General features: G+C 42.7%; 1 protein-coding gene across 1 annotated transcript in view; it reads right to left on the reverse strand.

The window, feature by feature from the left end:
* LOC120051194 (zinc finger protein 438-like) overlaps nt 1-8,712 on the reverse strand; it is a 98,831-nt gene extending 90,119 nt beyond the window's left edge. Inside the window, exon 1 of the mRNA XM_038997923.1 lies at nt 8,588-8,712. The gene's annotated coding sequence lies outside the window, so the exon portion shown is untranslated. The remainder of the gene's footprint in view (nt 1-8,587) is intronic.
* Nucleotides 8,713-15,384: the final 6,672 nt, after the last annotated feature.

The following is a 15,384-nucleotide window of genomic DNA, read 5'->3' on the forward strand; positions in this document are numbered from 1 at the left end:
AACGAATCGGTTGACCGTTTTATGTGTGGATTAATTGTCGGAGTAGAGGACCTTGTGCATTTCGGGTAAAATAACAATTCAATGTTTATATCCCAGGACAAATTAGCTAGCAACAGCAAGCTAGCTAAATAGGACAAATTAGCTAGCAAGTGCAAGCTAGCTTGCTAAATTGCTATAAATGTTTAATGCTTTTCGACCTGTCACAAAATTAATGTAATTGGTTCAGAGTTTGTTGTGATATTTTAACCTGCGTGTCGTGATGGCGTTTGGTGTGGGGAGACAAAATAAATGTATGCACGATGGTTCACGCGCGCAGCCGGTTTGGGTTCCGTGTAAGGTAGAATCGCTTGATATTTCATGAAATACCTTTCAGGATAATCTATAGGCTAAATTGAGGTCAGGTTGGTAAACTTCTTTTACAGATGTTTTCACCATTCAAGCTGATAAAAAGTGAGAGAAATAAAGCTTTTACATTCAATAACTCATTGTGCAGAAAAATTCAGAAGTAGGTTTGGCGAGGGAATGCCACTGTTTGGAGCTACATCCACACCCCATAACCAGCAGATTAGGCTGCAGCGAGCTAGGCTGCAGGAAAGGACAATCGGCTGGTAAACTGGATAGCAGGCCAGCTATTTAAATCAAGTCAAATTTTATTTGTCATGCGCAGAATAAACAGGTGTAGACCTTACTGTGAAATGCTTACTTACAAACTTCTTTAGACTAATTGAGTATCTGGAGCATTTGTGGGTTCGATTACAGGCTCAAAATGGCTAGAAACAAAACAATTTGACAGTCTATTCTTGTTCTGAGAAATAAAGGCTATTCCATGTGAGAATGCTGTGCACTATTCCCTTCACAGAACAGCGCAAACTGGCTCTAACCAGAATAGAGAGAGGAGTGGGAGGCCCCGGTGCACAACTAAGGAAGAGGACAAGTACATTAGTGTCTAGTTTGAGAAACCGACGCTTCACAAGTCCTCATCTGGCAGCTTCATTAAATAGTACCCGCAAAACACCAGTCTCAACGTCAACAGTGACGAGGCGACTCCGGGATGATGGCCTTCTAGGCAGAGTTCTCTCTCTCAGACTGGCCAATAAAAAGAAAAGATTAAGCCGGGCAAAATAACACAAACACTGGACAGTCGCCCTCTTCAAATGCCAACAGACATCGACCCGATGTCTAGTTTAACGCAGATGTGCAAAATTGAGGTCAAAGCTGACGTGCATACCTATATAACGTAGGTACATGACATAATGACGCCACGTAAAATTTTGCACTACACGTGCAACACAGCATTCCTAACCTAGCCCACAATGTCTGCCGTGTGGATTAGAGGTCGACCGATTAATCGGAATGGCCGGTTAATTAGGGCCGATTTCAAGTTTTCGTAACAATCGGAAATCGGTATTTCTAGACACCGATTTATTATTATTATTATTTTACTTACACCTTTATTTATCCTTTATTTAACTAGGCAAGTCAGTTAAGAACACATTCTTATTTTCAATGACGGCCAAGGAACGGTGGGTTAACTGCCTTGTTCAGGGGCAGAATGACAGATTTTTACTTGTCAGCTCGGGGATTTAATCTTGCAACCTTACAGTTAACTAGTCCAAAGCTCTAACCATCTGATTACATTGCACTCCACGAGGAGACTGCCTGTTACGCGAATGCAGTAAGAAGCCAAGGTAAGTTGCTAGCTAGCATTAAACTTATAAAAAACAATCAATCAATCATAATCACTAGTTAACTACACATGGTTGATGATATTACTAGTTTATCTAGCGTGTCCTGCGTTGCATATAATCGATGCGGTGCGTATTCGCGAAAAAGGACTGTCTTGCTCCAATGTGTACCTAACCATAAACATCAATGCCTTTCTTAAAATCAATACACAAGTATATATTTTTAAACCTGCATATTTAGTTAATATTGCCTGCTAACCTGGCTCGTTGCGAACTCTGTGAAGACTATTTCTTCCTAACAAAGACAGGCAACTTCGCCAAACGGGGGATGATTTAACAAAAGCGCATTTGCGAAAAAAGCACAATCGTTGCACGACTGTACCTAACCATAAACATCAATTGCCTTTCTTAAAATCAATACACAGAAGTATATATTTTTAAACCTGCATATTTTGCTAAAAGAAATCCAGGTTAGCAGGCAATATTAACCAGGTGAAATGGTGTCACTTCTCTTGCGTTCATTACATGCAGAGTCAGGGTATATGCAACAGTTTGGGCTGCCTAATTTGCCAGAATTTTACGTAATTATGACATAACATTGAAGGTTGTGCAATGTAACAGGAATATTTAGATTTATGGATGCCACCCGTTAGATAAAATACGGAACGGTTCCGTATTTCACTGAAAGAATAAACGTCGTGTTTTCGAGATGATAGTTTCCGGATTCGACCATATTAATGACCTACGGCTTCTATTTCTGTGTGTTATTATGTTATAACTAAGTCTATGATTTGATAGAGCAGTCTGACTGAGCGATGGTAGGCACCAGCAGGCTCGTAAGCATTCATTCAAACAGCACTTTCGTGCGTTTTGCCAGCAGCTCGTCGCTGTGCTTCAAGCATTGAGCTGTTTATGACTTCAAGCCTATCAACTCCCGAGATTAGTCTGGTGTAACCGATGTGAAATGGCTAGCTAGTTAGCGGGGTGCGCGCTAATAGCGTTTCAAACGTCACTCACTCTGAGACTTGGAGTGGTTGTTCCCCTTGCTCTGCAAGGGCCGCGGCTTTTGTGGAGCGAAGGGTAACGCTGCTTCGAGGGTGGCTGTTGTCGATGTGTTCCTGGTTCGAGCCCAGGTAGGGGCGAGGAGAGGGACGGAAGCTATTCTGTTACACTGGCAATACTAAAGTGCCTATAAGAACATCCAATAGTCAAAGGTATATGAAATACAAATCGTATAGAGAGAAATTGTCCTATAATTCCTATAATAACTACAACTTCTTACCTGGGAATATTGAAGACTCCTGTTAAAAAGGAACCACCAGCTTTCATATGTTCTCATGTTCTGAGCAAGGAACTTAAACGTTAGCTTTTTTTACATGGCACATATTGCACTTTTACTTTCTTCTCCAACACTTTGTTTTTGCATTATTTAAACCAAATTGAACATGTTTCATTATTTATTTGAGGCTAAATTGATTTTATTGGTGTATTAAGTTAAAATAAGTGTTCATTCAGTATTGTTGTAATTGTCATTATTACAAATACATGTTTTTTATTTTATTTTTATTATTATTTTTATTTTTTATTTTTTTAATATATATTTTTTTAAACCGGACGATTAATCGGTATCGGCTTTTTTGGTCCTCCAATAATCGGTATTGAAAAATCATAATCGGTCGACCTCTAGTGTGGATCAAGCAGTCAACAAGTCAAGCAGTCATTTGAAAGAGTAAGAACATTTCAGTAAGACAATTCAAAGGTGAAATCCAGAGTTTTTTTCCTCTGGTTGCATATGTGACATGCTGGTAGAAATTAGGTTAAACGGATTTAAGTTTGCCTGCATTAACTTCATATGGCTGCATCCCGCTACCGGGATCGATATGACAACAGCCAGTGAAAGTGCAGGGCGCCAAATTCAAACAACAGACATCTCATAATTAAAATTCCTCAAACATACATGTGTCTTATATCATTTTAAAGGTAATCTTGTTGTTAATCCCACCAAAGTGTCCGACTTCAAATATGCTTTTCTGCGAAAGCACTACAAACGATTATGTTAGGTCACCACCAAACCACAATAAGCACAGCCATTTTTCCAGCAAAAGATAGCAGTCACAAAAAGCAGAAAGAGATAAAATTAATCACTAACCTTTGATTATCTTCATCAGATGACACTCATAGGACTTCATGTTACACAATACATGCATGTTTTGTTTGATAAAGTTCATATTTATATCAAAAAATCAGAGTTTACATTGGCGCGTTACATTCACTAGTTCCAAAAACATCAAGTGATAGTGCATAGCCACATCGTTTCAACAGAAATACTCATCATAAATGTAGATGATAATACAAGTTATACACATGGAATTATAGATATACCTCTCCTTAATGCAACCGCTGTGTCAGATTTCAAAAAAACTTTACGGAAAAAGCAAATCATGCAATAATCTGAGACGGAGCTCAGAAATATAATAAAATTAGCCGCCATTATGGAGTCAACAGAAACCAGAAAATACATGATAAATGTTTCCTTACCTTTGATGAATTTCATCAGAATGCAGTCCTAGGAATCCCAGGTCCACAATAAATGCTTGATTTGTTCGATAATGTCCGTTATTTATGTCCAATTAGCTACTTTGGTTAGCGCGTTTGGTAAACCATTCCAAAGTCACAAAGCGCGTCCACTATAACGTGACGAAATGTCCAAAAGTTCCGTAACAGTCAGTAGAAACATGTCAAACAATGTACTGAATCAATCTTTAGAATGTTGTTAACATACATCTTGAATAACGTTCCAACCGGAGAATTAGATTGACTTCAGATGAGCGGTGGAACGGAGGTCCTCCTCATGTGAACGCGCATGGTGAAAGCATGGTCAGCTCGTGGCAGTGGTGACTAATTCCTGTCTCCTTCGGCCCCCCTTCACATTAGAGTCATCAGGCAAAGTTCTATTGACTGTTGACATCTAGTGGAAGCCGTAGGAAGTGAAAACTCATCCATATCTCGCTGTAATTTCAATGAGAGCTTGGTTGAAAATCTGCCACCCCCAGAAAAATCCAAACAGGAAGTGGAACTTCTCAGGTTTTTGCCTGCCATATGAGTTCTGTTATACTCACAGACATAATTCAAACAGTTTTTTCTATCCAATACTAATAATAATATGCAAATATTAGCAACTATGACTGAGGAGCAGGCCGTTTACTCTGGGCACCTCTGTGCACCTTTCATCCAAGCTACTCAATACTGCCCCTGCAGCCATAAGAAGTTAAAGTCCCCAGTTACTAGGAGCGCAGCTTCTGGATGAGCATTTTCTTGTTTGCTTATGGCCTTATACAGCTCTGAGTGCGGTCTTAGTGCCAGCATCGGTTTGTGGTGGTAAATAGATGGCTACTAATAATATAGATGAAAACTCTTGGTAGATAGTGTGGTCTACAGCTTATCATGAGGTATTCTACCTCAGGCGAGCAATACATTGAGACTTCTTTAATATCAGACATTGCGCACCAGCAGTTATTGACAAATAGACACTCCCGCCCCTCGTCTTACCAGACGTAGCTGCTCTGTCCTGCCGATGCACAGAGAAGCCAACCAGCTCTATATTATCGGTGTCGTCGTTCAGCCACGTCTCGGTGAAAGATAAGATATTAACGTTTTTTTATGTCCCGTTGGTAGGATAGTCTTAATCGTAGATCGTCCAGTTTGTTTTCCAATGATTACACATTGGCCAATAATACGGAGGGTAGTGGTGGTTTACCTAGTCGTCGGCAAAATCTTACAAGGCATCCCGCCCTCCTCCCACTTTTTATTTTCTTCACGCGGATGATGGGGATTTGGGCCTTGTCTCGACAAAGCAGTATATCCTTCGCGTCGGACTCATTAAAGAAAAAATATTTGTCCAGTTTGAGTTGTTCTGATGTCCAGAAGCTCTTTTTGGTCATAAGAGACAGTAGCAGCAATATTATATAAAAAATTGAGTTACAAAAAATGCGAAAAAAACTAACAAAATAACACAGTTGATTAGGAGCCCGTAAAAAGTTAGCCATCCCCTCCATCTTCTAAATTAAGTTCCAGACTAAATTAAATGCAGCCTCTGTGTTGATCGCCCTTTTTGTGAACCCTTTTATTTGAATAAATATGCATTACATTTACATTTTAGTCATTTAGCAGACGCTCTTATCCAGAGCGACTTACAGTAGAGTGCATACATTTTATTACATTTTTACATTTCATTACATTTTACATACTGAGACAAGGATATCCCTACCGGCCAAACCCTCCCTAACCCGGACGACGCTATGCCAATTGTGCGTCGCCCCACGCCCCACGGATATGCCAGCCTTGCCTGGTTTAAGACGTGCCTCTGTGTATTGAATCTCTCACTGTTCCTCATCATTGCCATCCAACCAGCCACACCTAGTGATTCATTACATAGGCTATCAAAAGTTAGCAAAATGGTAATACTAATATTTTTCATTGTGTAAATTTAGCTAAGAATCATACTGGGGCATAACCATTTTGACAGCAAGATTACACCATCAATGACCATATCATTGAGAATGCATTACACACAAAATACAGAATGTACTGTGTATATTTTGGCATGTAGTCTCACCTTGCATAGCATCTCTCAGTTCATACCATGAAATGATACTCTTCCTGTACAACCTAACTATTCTCCAGAACAAACTCTAGAACTAACTATTCTCCAGACTTGGCACGGGTCTAACATACTTTCTTGTTCTTTCATTTAAAATGTACTGACTGCATTTAAGATGAGTAGAGTTTAGCTCTAGTTCAGGGTTGTACTCATTAGTCCAAACACCTGGTTTCGTTCCGTTTAAGAAACATTTTGCAACAGAATCGGTGGAATGAATACACCTCTCCTTTCTTTCTTGAGATTCGGGATGTGATATAGTTGGGAGTCAAACAGTAGAGTTGAGCACTAGTTCAATTTCAGTAAAGCAATTTCTCTCCATTCTCTCTTACATCATACGAGCGATATTGACTTGGTTATGATTGACCGGAAATGTTAAATAAACAGCCATTCCTCCTTAACTCTCTCTCCCCTCCCTCACCTCTCTCTTCCCATTTCCCTTCTCTCCCCCTCACCACATGTGAAACCACACTGTAGCGCCTAACATGCCAAAGTAAACGTCCCACATCTTTCAAACAGTGTGTTTACACTAGATCAGTCCCACATTTCCACTGGATAACACTGTACTGTATCTGACCTTATTACTAAAAACTGAGGGAATATATTTTCAGTGTTACAGGAAAGAAATGCATTAGGCATAATTAAAAAGACTTTATCATTAGCATTGCATGCTATTCGTTTGCCTGGCTACCCAAACGCTATGCCACGCCCACGGATGTTAGTTTCTTCTCCGTAGTCTGGATCTGATTACAACCCCGACGACATCCCATTGTAGACTGTCTGATTAGTCGCAGAAACCGATGGGTTGGGCCAGAGCCAGAACACACGTGGGTAAAGCGGCGTTTAAAAATGTGTCATTGGCTTTGATATTCTGATTGGTTAGATTATCCAACCGCTTTGTTATCCAACCGCTTTGTTTTGTACAACACCCCTCGTTTTGATGTGACCACAAACGACTTCAATTATGGCAGTCTCAGACTGAAGTATGCTAGCTAGTGAATGATAGAGCAGCAGAAGAATTCAGTTTGAGTTGTCAGGCAAGCTATTCGTAGGACTGTGGTCCATTTGATAGAGGTAGAAGTAGGTATATTTGTCCACATGCTGCTTGAGGGAAAGAAAAACAAACACCATAGATTTGGTAAGGAAATCACCCTGGAACACAACACAAACATGTAAGGAGACATTTTCATCACTCTGTCCAGGGCTAAGATTTGAGATGTCTTTCCCATTAGTGGAAAGTTCCCCCCTGCCATCATAAAGCCACCTCGGTGAATCACACCGTAGCCCTCCCTTGGTGTGTCCTCAGAAACACTGACAGTGCATATTCAGTGTTGCTCCTGACATTTAGGCCTTACTGCCATTCATCTGACTGCATGCTGTTCTTTTCCTCTGTCATCATGAAACAGGACATGCAATGTTTTAAGGGGGGCATGTTTAACAATAACATGCATCATAATAAGTTAACATTGCGCTAACAAATGGCAGTACCTTCAAAGTACTTCAGAGAAGTAACCTCTTCCCCAAGCTAATTGCACATGAGTGGAAGTGAAATCATCCCGTGAGAAAAGCCTTGCTACAGGTGGGCTTCCAATTCTCTTTTACAAAACAACTTAGTGAACGTTTCTACTGTGTTTTCTTTTACTAGAAATAATTCAATCGGCCCAATGAAACAATTGCATGGGGGATTTGTCTATATAGGCCAGGCAACCATCAGTGCAAATAAGCATTTCGCTACACTCGCAATAACATCTGCTAACCATATGTATGCGACCAATACAATTGGATATTTATGGCACCTGTAGCCGCTATGGCACCTGCACGGGTAAATGTAGTATCAGTATACAGTGCATAAAACTACCCAGATACATGATTGGTATCATATAGATTTTCCAATTGCAACTACGAAAGGCATAAAGCTAATCTGTTTTCTGATCTTGTCTGATCCTGAAAGTGCCATGGACGACTGACCTATATGACGTGTGCTGATATGACTGTAAATACACGGCTGTCGTGTTTGCAAAGGAGTGGAAAGCACACATTCGCAGATATTTCGCACACCTAAATAAACGGATAGTACACTGGTTATTTATGATTTCCTGATTTACAATGTTATGGAAAGGCCTAAGCCTGCTATCGCTCTCTATCGTTACATTCCTATTGGCTGAAATGACCTCCGTAATACAATACAGCAAGCCCATTGGGTTAGGCTTTGACGAAATTGTCGAGGTATTTTAAGACATCTCACCTGTATCCCCAGTTGTTTTGGAGGCTTCTTCGTTAATTTGTAAATTGCGACATATTCAATTCTTGCAGAACGGCGGATCTTCCTAACTGTTTCTCGACAGACATTTTGAGCAGTACCTCGAGCCAGGGACGGCAGGTGAGAGAGTAGTAAGTAGACCGTGTTTCAATCCAAATTGTAGTCAAATGTCTGCTGTTAATAGTGAGAAAATGTGATACTGTAAATATAGTATGCTTTGATTACAATATTTTTCACGCATTTTGTAAAGAATGGAATGTGTCGCAATCGCATAGTTTCCCGAAACCCTCTTTTCGAGTGGAATGGTATGGCTCGTAGAATGTAGCCAATAAGCGGCGTTGAAATGTAAACCTCCAATGTTGTCAAGAGGAAAGGGGTTGTCCTTTGCCTGACGCTTGCACATACAGTGGAGGGAATGATGAGAATGAGTACATGTTTCAGAGGACAGCTCTGCAATGTTCTATCCTGCCTGTCAAGATCTGTACACACAATATAATAGCCTATGCCAGCCTTGGTTACAATATATGTGGATTTCGCATAGGCCTAGGTTTAGGTTTATTAGAACATCTTGGTAAATACTGCAGAAACATCCATAAGTGACTGTAGTTGGACCACAAACAGTTTGGGTGTCATTATTTTTCATAAAAAGAAACACTACAGTAGGTTTAATCAAATAATGAGAAGCCTTATTTTTCTGTTGTGTTAGTAAAGTATAGTAGTTGTAGTAGTACTAGTAGTGATAGTAGTAGTGGTAGTACTAGCAGTAGTAGTAGTACGCTATTCTGATGACAGTTCCATGATAGACGCACACCATGTTGCTTCTGTAACATGTATGTGCATTCAGTTCCACAAACACACACACACACAAACAGCACACACATTCGTTCACAGCTTCTGGGTCCCTGGCAGCTCCTTGAGGGTGTAGAACAGTATGCTTCTGACTTCCTGGATGTATTCAGGCGTAATGTTTTTAGTTTTGCTGCGATCGGAGTCACTTCAGGCTACACATGTCCTGTTCAGTTAACCACTGTCACAGGCTTTAGTGAATGGTCCCTGGCAGGTGGTGTTGCTCACTGCTGCGGCTGTGTAGTGAGGCAGAGAGAGATAGAGGGGGTCTTTCACAGCCTGAGCGAGAGAGACATGCTGGGGCTGCCCTGCTGCTGAGGAATCCCCTTCACACAGACATACATGCACGCACGCACAGAGGCACACACACACACATTCTCTCTCAGTCTCACATACAAAATAAGGTGTACAGATGTTATTATTGAAAACGCATATTACAGGCTAAAGCATAGTTTGCTTCCTATAGGATATTTTTAGTGTTGGTGAAATACAGTTACAGGTAGTGTATAATGAACGATGTGGTTATCATTCATGCTGATAGCGATCCAGAGGCAGCTTATCAATATTTCACATCTCCCAAAGCAGCAAGCGAAAAACATAGGTGACTACCTTCTAATGACTTACCGAGGCAGCATTCATTTTTCCCTCAGACAGATTATTGACGTTGAATAGATTACGACTCCCAGAGATCCTATGAAATTATTAATATGTTTAAATATGAAATTCTATGTTACTATATATTACTAGTATTACAGAGCCATGCATAGAGTTCCTGTGCCTATGCACAATAGACTTGGGGAAAGTAGGTGGCACTTCACAACTTTTTGTGATCAATACCTAAATCTTTGCTTCATCACCAAATAGAATTAAGAATGGGCTGTGCTGTGGCAGTAATGACAATATTGATCGGTTCACAGAAGCCCTTTCAGGTGTTTGGCTGGAAATCACAAAGTGTCTTCCATGGATGGATAGGGTGAAGGGGGAGTGAGAGACAGAGACAGGAGGTTTGCCCATTTAGTCAGGCAATCCTTACCCATTACGAGTCACATACATATATTCAGACCCCTTGACTTTTTCCACATTTTGTTACGTTACAGCCTTATTAAAAACATCCTCAGTAATCTACACACAATACCCCATAATGACAAACCCGAAAACAGGTTTTTAGAAATTTTAGCAAATTTATTACAGCTAAAAAACAGATACCTTATTTACATAAGTATTCAGACCCTTTGACTCAAAATTGAGCTCAGGTGCATCCTGTTTCCATTGATCATCCTTGTTTGATGTTTCTACAACTTGATTGGAGTCCACCTGTGGTAAATTCAATTGATTGGACATTATTTGGAAAGGCACACGCTTGTCTATATAAGGTCCCACAGTTGACAGTGCATGTCAGAGCAAAAACCAAGCCATGAGGTTGAAGGAATTGTCCATAGAGGCACAGATCTGGGGAAGGGTATCAAAACATTTCTGCAGCATTGAAGGTACCCAAGAACACAGTGTCCTCCATCATTCTTAAATTGAAGAAGTTTGGAACCACCAAGACTTCCTAGAGCTTGCCGCCAAGCCAAACTGAGGAATCGGGGGAGAAGGGCCTTGGTTAGGGAGGTGACCAAGAACCCAATGGTCACTCTAACAGTGCTCTAGAGTTCCTCTGTGGAGATGGAAGAACCTTCCAGAAGGACAACCATCTCTGCAGCACTCCACCAATGAGGCCTTTATTGTAGAGTGGACAGACGGAAGCCACTCCTCAGTAAAATGCACATGACAGCCCAATTGGAGTTTGCCAAAAGGCACCTAAAGACTCTCAGACCATGAGAAACAAGATTCTCTCATCTGATGAAAGCAAGATTGAACTCTTTGGCCTGAATGCCAAGCATCACGTCTGGAGGAAACCTGGCACCATCCCTACGGTGAAGCATAGTGATGGCAGCATCATGCCGTGGGGATGTTTTTCAGCAGCAGGGACTGGGAGACTAGTCAGGATCGAGGCAAAGATGAACAGAGAAAAGTACAGAGAGATCCTTAATAAAAACCTGCTCCAGTGCACTCAGAACCGCAGACTGGGGTGAAGGTTCACCTTCCAACAGGACAACGACCCTAAGCACACAGCCTAGACAAGTGGCTTCGGGACAAGTCTCTAAATGTCCTTGAGTGGCCCAGCCAGAGTCTAGACTTGAACCCGATCTAACATCTCTGGAGAGACCTGAAAATAGCTGTGCAGCAACACTCCCCATCCAACCTGACAGAGCTTGACAGGATCTGCAGAGAATAATGGGAGAAACTCCCCAAATACAGGTGTGCGAAGCTTGAAGTGTCATATCCAAGAAGACTCAAGGCTGTAATCGCAGCCAAAGGTGCTTCAACAAAGTACTGAGTAAAGGGTCTGAATACTTATAAAAATATGTTTGCTAAAATGTCTTAACCTGTTTTTGCTTTGTCATTATGGGGTATTCGGTGAGCGAAATCATTAGAAAGTGCATCGGCGATGTCGTACCCACAACAACTATAAAAACATTCCCAAACCAGAAACCGTGGATTGATGGCAGCATTCGCGCGAAAGTGAAAGCGCGAACCACTGCTGGACCAGGATGTCTTGCTCCCAGACAGACTAAATAACTTCCTTGCTCGCTTTGAGGACAACATAGTGCCACTGACACGGCCCGCTGCCAAAACATGCGGACTCTCCTTCACTGCAGCCGTCGTGAGTAAAACATTTAAACGTGTTAACCCTCGCAAGGCTGCAGGCCCAGACGGCATCCCCAGCCGCGTCCTCAGAGCATGCGCAGACCAGCTGGCTGGTGTGTTTACGGACATATTCAATCAATCATTATCCCAGTCTGCTGTTCCCACATGCTTCAAGAGCGCCACCATTGTTCCTGTTCCCAAGAAAGCTAAGGTAACTGAGCTAAACGACTACCGCCCCGTAGCACTCACTTCCGTCATCATGAAGTGCTTTGAGAGACTAGTCAAGGACCATATCACCTCCACCCTACCTGACACCCTAGACCCACTCCAATTTGCTTACCGCCCCAATAGGTCCACAGACGACGCAATCGCAACCACACTGCACACTGCCCTAACCCATCTGGACAAGAGGAATATCTATGTAAGAATGCTGTTCATCGACTACAGCTCAGCATTTAACACCATAGTACCGTCCAAACTCGTCATCAAGCTCGAGACCCTGGGTCTCGACCCCGCCCTGTGCAACTGGGTACTGGACTTCCTGACGGGCTGCCCCCAGGTGGTGAGGGTAGGTAACAACATCTCCACCCCGCTGATCCTCAACACTGGGGCCCCACAAGGGTGCGTTCTGAGCCCTCTCCTGTACTCCCTGTTCACCCACGACTGCGTGGCCATGCACGCCTCCAACTCAATCATCAAGTTTGCGGACGACACTACAGTGGTAGGCTTGATTACCAACAACGACGAGACGGCCTACAGGGAGGAGGTGAGGGCCCTCGGAGTGTGGTGTCAGGAAAATAACCTCACACTCAACGTCAACAAAACAAAGGAGATGATTGTGGACTTCAGGAAACAGCAGAGGGAGCACACCCCTATCCACATCGATGGGACAGTAGTGGAGAGGGTAGTAAGTTTTAAGTTCCTCGGCGTACACATCACGGACAAACTGAATTGGTCCACCCACACAGACAGCGTTGTGAAGAAGGCGCAGCAGCGCCTCTTCAACCTCAGGAGGCTGAAGAAATTCGGCTTGTTACCAAAAGCACTCACAAACTTCTACAGATGCACAATCGAGAGCATCCTGTCGGGCTGTATCACCGCCTGGTACGGCAACTGCTCCGCCCACAACCGGAAGGCTCTCCAGAGGGTAGTGAGGTCTGCACAACGCATCACTGGGGGCAAACTACCTGCCCTCCAGGACACCTACACCACCCGATGTCACAGGAAGGCCATAAAGATCATCAAGGACAATAACCACCCGAGCCACTGCCTGTTCACCCCGCTATCATCCAGAAGTCGAGGTCAGTACAGGTGCATCAAAGCAGGGACCGAGAGACTGAAAAACAGCTTCTATCTCAAGGCCATCAGACTGTTAAACAGCCACCACTAACATTGAGTGGCTGCTGCCAACATACTGACTCAACTCCATCTCACTTTAATAATGGAAATTGATGGGAATTGATCAAAAATTTATCACTAGCCACTTTAAACAATGCCACTTAATATAATGTATATGTATATACTGTACTCTATATCATCTACTGCATCTTGCCATCTTTATGTAATACATATATCACTAGCCACTTTAAACTATGCCACTTTTATGTTTACATACCCTACATTACTCATCTCATATGTATATACTGTACTCGATACCATCTACTGCATCTTGCCTATGCCGTTCTGTACCATCACTTATTCATATATCTTTATGTACATATTCTTTATCCCTTTACACTTGTGTGTATAAGGTAGTAGTTGTGGAATTGTTACGTTAGATTACTCGTTGGTTATTACTGCATTGTCAGAACTAGAAGCACAAGCATTTCGCTACACTCGCATTAACATCTGCAAACCATGTGTATGTGAAAAAACATTTTTGATTTGATTTGATTTATGTGTAGATTGATGAGGAAAAATAACAATGTAATCAATTTTAGAATAAGGCTGTAACGTAACAAAATGTGGAAAAATTGAAGGGGTCTGAATACTTTTCGAAGGCACTGTACATGCCTAGCTGACTGATAGGGCACCATCTGGCAGTGTACCGCTCTCTTCTCTTTATCTTACCAATACTCTTTCTCTCTCCAATCTGGAGTGTTTCTCACCCCAACGGCAGCCCTGCTACTCATGCTGAATGCAGTTGCTGGCACCATCCCTTTTTGTTGCTCCCAGCCTATAGACAGAAACTAAAACAGGAAGCGCCCGTGCTCAGGTCTGTTCAACGCTGGTCCGAACAATCCGATTCCACGCTTCAAGATTGCTTCGATCACGTGGACTGGGATATGCTCCGCATAGCGTCGGATAATAACCTTGATTAATACGCTGATTCAGTGAGGGAGTTTATTAGCAAGTGCATCGGTGATGTTGTACCCACAGCGTCTATTAAAACATTCCCCAACCAGAAACCGTGGATTGATGGCAGAATTCGCGCAAAACTGAAAGCGCGAACCACTGCTTAAAATCAGGGCAAGGTGACCGGAAACATGACCGAATACAAACAGTTTAGCTATGCCCTCCGCAAGGCAATCAAACAAGCTAAGCGTCAGTATAGAGACAAAGTAGAGTCGCAATTCAACGGCTCAGACACGAGAGGTATGTGGCAGCGTCTACAGTCAATCACGGACTACAAAAGGAAAACCAGCCCCGTCACGGACCACGATGTCTTGCTCCCAGACAAACTAAACAACTTCTTTGCTCGCTTTGAGGACAACACAATGCCACTGACACGGCCCGCTACCAAAACCTTCCCTGCAGCCAACGTGAGTAAAATATTTAAACGTGTTAACCCTCGCAAGGCTGCCGGCCCAGACGGCATCCCCAGCCGTGTCCGCAGAGCATGGGCAGACCAGCTGGCTGGTGTGTTTACGATGCACAATCGAGCGCATCCTGTCGGGGTGTATCACAGCCTGATACGGCAACTGCTCCGCCCACAACGGTAATGCCCTCCAGAGAGTAGTGAGGTCTGCACAACGCATCACCGGGGGCAAACTACCTGCCCTCCAGGACACCTACACCACCCGATGTCACAGGAAGGCCAAAAAGATCATCAAGGACAACAACCACCCGAGCCATTGCCTGTTCACCCCGCTATCATCCAGAAGGCGAGGTCAGTACAGGTGCATCAAAGCAGGGACCGAAAGACTGAAAAACAACACTTTGTATTCTATCTCAAGGCCATCAGACTGTTAAGCTGTTAAACAGCCATCACTAACATTGAGTGGCTGCTGCCAACATACTGACTC

Source organism: Salvelinus namaycush, chromosome 7, assembly GCF_016432855.1.
Source record: "Salvelinus namaycush isolate Seneca chromosome 7, SaNama_1.0, whole genome shotgun sequence".
Taxonomy (NCBI): domain Eukaryota; kingdom Metazoa; phylum Chordata; class Actinopteri; order Salmoniformes; family Salmonidae; genus Salvelinus; species Salvelinus namaycush.